Here is a 9,050-nt window from a genome sequence, read left to right on the forward strand (position 1 = left end):
CATGATAAGGGGAAGGTCCAATGAGTCTGTATTACTACTGTATTCACAAGTAACTACAAAGTTCTGAAACTTGACAGAAAAATAGTTTGGTTTCAAGCATACCAGCTAGGCAGTACAGACTGCAAGACTGCTAGTTCATGGTGACTAAATACATATCCAAAGAAAGATGGTGGGATTTCAGACTGCTAGTTCATGGTGACTTGCCTGTTCTTGAACCGTGCAGGCAGAGGGAGGCTGGGAGGGAGAAGACTCGGTGGCCTGGCGCAACTAGGACTGTACGGGTCCGGAGGGCATGGTGGCGCCATGAATATGAGGCGGCCATGCTTCGGCTTGGTGCGCACGGGACGGCGCGGGCACAGAGGCTAGGGTAGGGGTAGCCGCGCGGAGTGCGGGGGAGGGAGGGAGGAAGGGAAATAGCCGGCGTGCAGTGCAGGGAGGTAGGGAGGGAGGGCGGCGCTGCGGATTTTGTGGAAAAAGGAGTCAGGCTGGCCTGCAGAACTCACTAGGCTTGGCGAGCTGCACATTTGAGGTCCATATGCAAAACGCGGGCTCCTGTAGATGTTTGGAAAACTTTTTTTTGCAGAATGGCCCATGCAAGCAACCAGGCCGGCCCGCACCTGCCTACATTTTGACCGAGTTTGTTGAAGATGCTCTTACTAAACCTTTCCAAGCTGCTGCGATCGCCGTGCAGTGGCCATCACCATCCTGCCCTTTCGCCGCGGCAGTGGCCGGGAAAGACACATGGTACCTATGGACTATGGTCATGGGCGAGCAGCTACATCTCCATCCAGTTCATGGGCGAGCTAAAACGATCCATGCGTGATAAAGTTAACAAAAATGGCATGACGACGCCAAAAACCAACGAGATATGGAAACATCAATACCGCCAAAAAAACGTTGCTTCCATGCTACAGGAAGCATGCAAGGCTTCAGTAGTGCTCGTCAGGTTAGCTAGCAGCAGAGCTCTCTCAGCTTGTTTACACGTGAATGTGAAAACGTTGCTTTCATACTACAGGATCAAATGTTAATTCAGTCGTCGGCATAGCGGCTTTTGGCGGTTCAATTGGCGGGTGCAGGATGCTCCCGCCGTCTTGACGGCTGCCGCCTCGTTCGGTGATTTTCTACTACTGTTGTATGAAGTGGCGGTTTTTAGTCATATCGTCGTTTCAACCGGCTGTAGCCATTTCAAACGGCAGCAGACATATACAGCTTGTTCGGTTAGACTAAAGTGGCTGGGCTGGTGACTGATTTAGCAATGTAGCTACAGTAGTCTTGTGTGACAACGGTCACAAATTGTCTCTGGGCTAGCAGCAGCTCAGCTTGTTTACACGTGAATGTTTTTTTAAGATTTTACACGTGAATGTGAAAAAGTTGCTTTCATATTACAGGGATCAATGTTAATTCAATCGTCAGCATAGCGGCTGCCGGTTCGTTCGACGATTTTCTACGTACCATTGTATGAAGTGACGGTTTTTAGCCGTTTCAACTGGCTGTAGCCATTTCAACCGGTGGCAGACATATAGTTCTACAAATTGTTGGTTCTCATATTTATTTTTGAAAAACAGTAAAACAAAAAATAAAAATAAAAAATCTCCAATTTGAGTGGGTGACATAGTTTCTCAGCCGGCGTGTGGTGTGGGTGACGGTTACAACAATTGGGCATTTCAAGCTGCTGCGATCGCCGTGCAGTGGCCGGGGCAGCGGCATGGTCCCCGGATCAAGCATCACAGTAATAATGGCGCTTCCGTATCTACCTGTACCTTCGGTTGGCACGACACTATCCACGGCATGACACATGGTATATCTATGGTACGGTCATGGGCGAGCAGCGCTACATCCAGTTCATGGCCGGCGAGATAAAAAGATCCATGCATGCATGCATGGGTGATCGAGTTAACAAAAACCGACGACATATGGAAACATCAATACTGCCAAATAAACAAGAGGACCACAATCAGTAATGAGAAGGGGATGGCGTGCCTCCTCCCGGCGGCCGTTCTGCGACGACGTACGGACACCGGCGGTGGTCACGCTCACGCACTCGAGAGCATGCAGGACGATTGCAACGTACGGATTCTCCAACGGCGTGCTAGATAGCGCCCAGCCACCAACCCAGGAGGCCGGCCGGCCGGCCGCACATTGAGCGGCGGAGCTAGCTAGCTACCTGGCTAGAACGACGGCAGCTCGGCGCCGCGCTGCTTGAGGTAGACGGCGCAGTCGTCCCTGGGCGCGATGGTGGGGATGTAGGCCAGGTCGTCGCACCCCTCCGTCCTGTCCCGCTGGAACTCCACCAGCGTCGCGAGCAGCGCCACGAACAGCACCAGGTGGTTCAGCGCGTACCGCTGCCCCACGCACTGGTGCGCCCCGGCGCCGAACGCCAGGAAGTTGCGCCGGAACGCCACGTCCTCCCGGCGCTCCTCCGAGAAGAAGCGGTCCGGGCCGAACGCCGCCGGGTCGCGGAACCCCTGGAACGACGACTCGTACAGCGACGGGAACACGGTGGCGCCCCTGGGCACGGTGTAGCGCCCCGCCAGCCGGAACGCCCCGCGTGCGATGTGCGGCACCGTCGTAGCGGGGGGCCGGTGCCGGATCACCTCGCGCGCCACCGCCTGGGTGTACCGCATCCCTGCCATCTGCGCTGCGGTGATGGGCTCGCCCGAGCGCGGCGACCAGAGCGCGGCCACCTCGGCGCGGACGCGGGCAAGCATGTCCGGGTGCGCGTACAGCGTCGACACCGCCCGGCAGAGGGAGGACGTGGCCGCGTCCTGCGCCGCCAACAGGAAGTCGAACACGTGCCCGCCGATCTCCTCCGGCGTGCGCCGGGGGCGGGTGCCCCGCCGCCGCCGCCTCGTCCATCTCCCGCAGCGTGTCATGCATCCAGTAGTCCATCAGGCACGATGGCTCGCCGCCCGCGCGCATGCGCGCCTTGCTCGCCCCCTCGCACCGCGCCAGCGTGCGCAGCAGCAGCGCCACGGCGCGCTTCGCGCGCCGGAACGCGAACCCCGGCAGGTCTGTTAGCTAAACTGTTGCACATCATTGTAATTTCCTGTTTTCAGTTGATGCATTAGCTAGGCTAGTGTGGCGCGCACGGGCGGAGGTGTGCCCAGTCCGCGACGCGCCCGGTTCTGTCAGTCAGTCCGCGCCGCGATCCTGGTTGCCGCACGCAGCGCGCGCCGCGGAGCAACGGAGTCGTGCACGATCAGCGTCGTGGCGCAGGGAGCTCGGTCTCCATGCCGAGTTGTACGCATCTGCATTGTGTAGATAAGCATCAATCAAAGACCGAACAAGCTGCGACGTCCCGCAGTGAATACTCGCCCTCTCTCTCGTTTGTGTGTTCCACCGTGTTCGCGTGTGTTCGTTGCGTTCGCCGGGCATCGCCGGCGATCGTGATCCGAGCTGTGCCTCGCGGCTTGGCTCCAACAATTGGCATCAGACCTGGTTCATGCAATACGACGGGTCTGTGAGCCCGCCCCGTCAACCACCGGAGAAGAAGTACATCATCCCGCGGTGGCGATCGTTGGAGGAGGAGATGAGCACCTGTGGTGAGAAGGAGGCGGCGGAGCGAGCGATGAAGGAGGCGGCCGGCAACCTGCTGTGGCCGATGTTGACCCGCACCAACTACCAAGAATGGTCCGCACTGGTACAATGCAATCTTGAGGGCATGTACCTGGGGGACGTGATCGAGTCCGACAAGGTGGAGAGGCGCAGAGATCGGCTCGCCATGGCGGCGTTGATCCGGGCGGTGCCACAGGACATGCACTCCCTGCTCCTGGCGAAGAAGACGGCGAAGGAGGCGTGGGAGGCGATCAAGACGATGCGTCTCGGTGCGCAGCGGGTCAAGGAGGTGAATGCGCAGAAGCTGTTGGAGGACTTCGAGTCGATCTCTTTCAAGCCGGGAGAATCGATCGATGACTTCGCCATTCGCATCACCAAGATCGCCACGGATCTACGTGGGCTTGGTGAGGACAGCATCACCGACGCGAGCGTCGTGAAGAAGTTCCTCCGGGTTGTTCCGTCATGGTACAATCAAGTCGCTGTCACGATCGAGATGTTCAGCGACACCAAGACTATGTCGATCGAGGAACTCGTGGGTCGTCTTCGGGCGGCGGAAAATTGATTTGAGTCCTCAACGGAGCAGATCACTGATCAGGCGGGTCGGCTGCTGTTGACGGAGGAGGACTGGGCGGCCAGGAACAAGAGTCGCATGTTGTCGGAGTCATCCTCCGGCAGCAAGAGCACTGGTCAGTCCGGGAGGAAGGAGAAGCCGAGTGCGCGTGGCGATGCTCGTGACTCAGGCACCAAGCTCACGTCAATGGGCACGCCATGCCGGAAGGGAAAGTGTCGCAAGTGCGTTATAAATGGGCACTGGGCAAAAGGGTGCAAGAGAGCACCAAAAGAGGAGCGGCAGGAAGCTGCACACCACGCCGTCGCAGATGCAGATCAACCAGCACTGATGCTGGCACAAGTCTGCAATGTCGTGCGCACTGACACACAGGATGTGTTTCTGAATCAAGAACAAGTGTTCCCAAAGGAGTACAGCGATGGTTCATGGGTACTTGACACCGGAGCTACAAATCACATGACCGGGAACTGTTCCATACTGGTTTCTCTTGATGAATCAGTACGTGGATCGGTGCGTTTTGGTGATGAGTCCATGGTCGAGATCTGTGGAATTGGTGTTGTGACAATCGCCGGCAAGAACCAAGATCACAAGGTACTATCGGAGGTTTACTATATTCCATCTCTGAAATGCAACATTGTCAGTTTGGGTCAGCTGGAGGAGGGAGGCTGCAGAATTGAAATAGAAGACGGAGTACTGCAAGTCTTTGAACGCAAGCAAGCTGACAGCCAACGAGCACTCCTGATCAAGGCAGAACGACTGAACCGGCTCTATATTATGAAGGTAACAGTCACTGCACCTATATGTTTGCTGACAAAAATGAGCAATGAGGCATGACTGTGGCATGCTCGGTATGGCCATCTGAACTTCAGGTCATTACACGAGCTCGGAGCACAAGAGATGGTGGAGGGAATCCCAGTGATCAGATGTGCAGAACAGGTGTGCGATGGCTGCGCCCTTGGCAAGCATCACAGAACTCCGTTCCCTCGAGCTTCATCGTTCAGAGCCGAGGCAGGTTTGGAGCTGGTGCACGGTGACTTATGTGGACATGTTACACCGTCGACACCCGGAGGCAAGTCTTTTTTCTTGCTCATCGTTGATGACTACAGCCGATACATGTGGATCGAGCTGCTGGCTTCAAAGAGTGAAGCATTACAGTATTTCAAGAAGATCAAGGCGGCGGCTGAGGTGGAGTCAGGCCATCGTCTTAAGGCTTTCAGAACTGATAGGGGTGGTGAGTTCAACTCTGGTGCTTTTATTTCTTTCTGTGATGAATCAGGCATCAAGCACAATACCACCACACCCTACTCTCCATAGCAGAATGGTGTTGTTGAACGACGCAACCAGACTGTAGTAGAGATGGCACGCTGTTTGTTGAAGAGTATGTAGGTGCCGACCAAGTTCTGGGGAGAAGCTGTCAGGGTGGCCATCTATTTGTTGAACAGGTCACAGACCAAGAGTTTGAAAGGGAAAACTCCATTTGAAGCTTGGTATGGGAAGAAGCCTGGAGTCCGGCACTTGCGCACGTTTGGCTGTTTAGCTTTTGCCAAGAGAGTTGGGCCTGGGGTCACAAAGCTGTCTGACAGATCCACTCGGGGTGTCTTTTTGGGTTATGAAACTAGAAGCAAGGGGTATCGAGTGTATGATCCGGTGAACAACAAGTTAATAGTGACCAGGGATGTGATATTTGATGAAACAAAGGGATGGAATTGGGTGGAGAATGGTGGCGAGAGCAGTGACTCAGATTCAGTGTCTGCAACTTTTAGTGTTCAGTTCTTTGACACTGAACCAAATCCGACAACAGAAGCTGGGCCTGATTCAGACGATGGTGCCTCTCCACTCTCACCACAAGCAATTCCATCGGCTGGGGGTGAACCTCACACACCACCTGGACAGGCTGTACCGGGATCAGTGCCCATTCAATGGGTCTCACCACCGACAGATGCTTCTGAAGGTTCAAATGAAGCACCAAGAAGATATAGGATGCTGTCAGACATACTGGATTCCAGTGATGAGGTTCAGGGTTTTGAATACAGTGGTGCTTGTTTTCTAGCAGCAGATGAGCCAAAGTCAGTAGATGATGCTTTGACCGAGGCTCACTGGAGAGAAGCAATGAAAGCTGAAATGAAATCAATTGAAGAAAATAGAACTTGGGATGTCTGTGAACTGCCAGCCAAGCAAAAGGCCATTGGCCTGAAATGGGTTTTCAAAGTCAAGAAAGATCCAAATGGCAACATTGTCAAGTACAAAGCAAGATTAGTGGCTAAAGGTTATGCTCAACGACATGGAGTGGATTTTGATGAGGTCTTTGCCCCAGTGGCCAGAATTGAGACAGTGAGAGTTCTTTTGGCAATGGCTGCACAAGATGGATGGCAGGTGCACCACATGGATGTTAAGTCTGCATTTTTAAATGGTGATCTGTCTGAAACTGTGTATGTTCAACAACCTCCTGGATTCAGAGTTGGTGATGGTGACAAAGTACTGAAATTGAGAAAAGCACTCTATGGGTTGAAACAGGCACCTAGAGCCTGGTATGCAAAACTTGACAGAGAGTTGCAGGCTCTTGGTTTTGTCAGGAGCAAACTGGAGCATGCTGTGTATGTGAGGAGGAACAGCAGGTCTTTTCTGCTTGTGGGGGTGTATGTTGATGACTTGATCATCTCAGGGCCAAATGTCAGTGACATTGAAAAATTTAAGCAAGAGATGAAAAAGAAGTTCAGCATGAGTGATCTTGGTCTTCTCAGCTATTACTTGGGAATTGAAGTGAAGCAAGATGAAGAGGGAATCACACTGAGTCAGAGTGGCTATGCAGGTAAAATACTTGAAGCTGCAGGCATGACAAAACTGCAATGGGTGTGAAACACCAATGGAAGCTCGACTCAAACTCCACAAGAATGATGGCGAGGCTGTGGATCCAACAGCATACAGAAGCATAATTGGAAGCTTAAGGTACATTGTCAACACTAGACCGGATCTTTGCATACTCGGTTGGTGTGGTCAGCAGGTACATGGAAGCTCCAAACAAAGAACACTGGGCTGCTGTCAAGCACATTCTCAGATATCTAAAGGTGACCGCAAGCTATGGCTGCAAGTATGTGCGAGGAACTGATCTGAAACCCAAGCTGACAGGGTTCAGTGACAGTGACTTTGCTGGAGATGTGGAAGATAGGAAGAGCACTACAGGTGTGATCTTTTTCTTGGGAAATAATTTGATCACTTGGGTGTCACAAAAATAGAAGATAGTCACCCTATCATCCTGTGAAGCTGAGTGTGTGGTAGTAGCAGCAGCAGCCTGCCAGGGCGTCTGGTTGTGCCGGCTAATTGGCGATCTGATTGGGAAAGAGCTGGCGCATGTCAAGATGTTTATGGACAACATGTCCGCGATCGCTCTGAACAAGAACCCGGTGCACCACGAGCGAAGTAAGCACATCGACACCAAGTTTCATTTCATTCGTGAGTGCGTGGAAGATGGCAAAGTGCAGGTAGATCATGTCGGGACCGCCGGTCAACTGGCAGACATTCTGACCAAGCCATTGGGACGTGTGAAGTTCTTGGAACAAAGGAGAGCTCTTGGAGTCGTCAAGCTGCAACAGGTTTAGGGGGTGTTTGTTAGCTAAACTGTTGCACATCGTTGTAATTTCCTATTTTCAGTTGATGCATTAGCTAGGCTAGTGTGGTGCGCACGGGCGGAGGTGTGCCCAGTCCGCGACGCGCCCGGTTCTGTCGGTCAGTCCGCGCCACGATCCTGGTTGCCGCACGCAGCGCGCGCCGCGGAGCAACGGAGTCGCGCACGATCAGCGTCGTGGCGCGGGGAGCTCGGTCTCCATGCCGAGTTGTACGCATCTGCATTGTGTAGATAAGCATCAATCAAAGACCAACAAACTGCGATGTCCCGCAGTGAATACTCGCCCTCTCTCTCGTTCGTGTGTTACACCGTGTTCGCGTGTGTTCGTTGCGTTCGCCGGGCATCGCCGGCGATCGTGATCCGAGCTGAGCCTCGCGGCTTGGCTCCAACAAGGTCCACGGGTACCGCCATGAGCCGAGGTTGAACAGGTTGTAGTCCCTCGCGAACTCCTCCCGCGCCTCCGCGGTGAGGTACGGCCCCACGAACACCATCTGCGACGTCTCCAGGTTCATGTCGCGGCAGGGCGCCCGCAGGGCGACGGGCGTCGCCCCGCCCTCGGCGGCGCTCCGGTCCAGCCACCGCCGGAGGTGGGCGAGGATGACGCGCTGCTGGATGGCGGCGTAGGTGGAGAACGCGCGCGGCGTGAAGTTGGGCGCGATCCGGCGACGTAGCTCCCTGTGGCCCTCGCCGGACATGTAGATGAGGCTGTGCTCGCCGAAGAGCTTCTTGCCGAACGGGTGGACGATGAAGTGGAACGCCGAACGCGTCGGGGCGGACGTTGGCGAGCACGCGGTGGCTCAGCTCCGAGTCGCGGATGAACACGACGAACGTCCCGAGGAGGTAGTCCGCCGAGAGGCCGAGCTCCGATGCCTTGGCGCGCGCCGCCAGCCCGTCCCAGTATGCCGGCGGGTCGCGGATCAGCGAGGCGATGCTCCCGAAGAAGGGCACCGCGAGAGGGGGCCCGGGCAGGGGGGCCCTTCTTGCGGCGGTAGGAGAGCTGCTCCATCACGACGTAGAACGCCTCGCTGATCCACCGCGAGTAGCAACAACGGCGCCGCCGCGCGGATGTCCAAGAAACCAAAGAGCGAGGACTCCGCCATGGCAGCAGCTGCTGCTGCTTTTTCTGTTGGCTGACGCTCGCGGGGCGGGGCGGGGAGCTCAAGCTCGTCCCTCCCCTATTTTTAGGGAGACGCGACGCTTGGGCGCACGATAATTTGAGACTGGACTGTGCATTTGCTGAGAAGACTGGTGGACAGGAGAGGTACTCAGCCACCATGGCCACAGCCCGCATGCATGGGCCACCTT

The 9,050-nt window shown here is 55.2% G+C and overlaps 1 pseudogene; it reads right to left on the reverse strand.

Moving 5' to 3' along the window:
* Positions 1-1,893: 1,893 nt before the first annotated feature.
* LOC120692167 lies at positions 1,894-8,845 on the reverse strand (annotated as a pseudogene).
* Positions 8,846-9,050: the final 205 nt, after the last annotated feature.

Source organism: Panicum virgatum, chromosome 9N (genome assembly GCF_016808335.1).
Source record: "Panicum virgatum strain AP13 chromosome 9N, P.virgatum_v5, whole genome shotgun sequence".
NCBI classification, from domain to species: Eukaryota; Viridiplantae; Streptophyta; class Magnoliopsida; order Poales; family Poaceae; genus Panicum; species Panicum virgatum.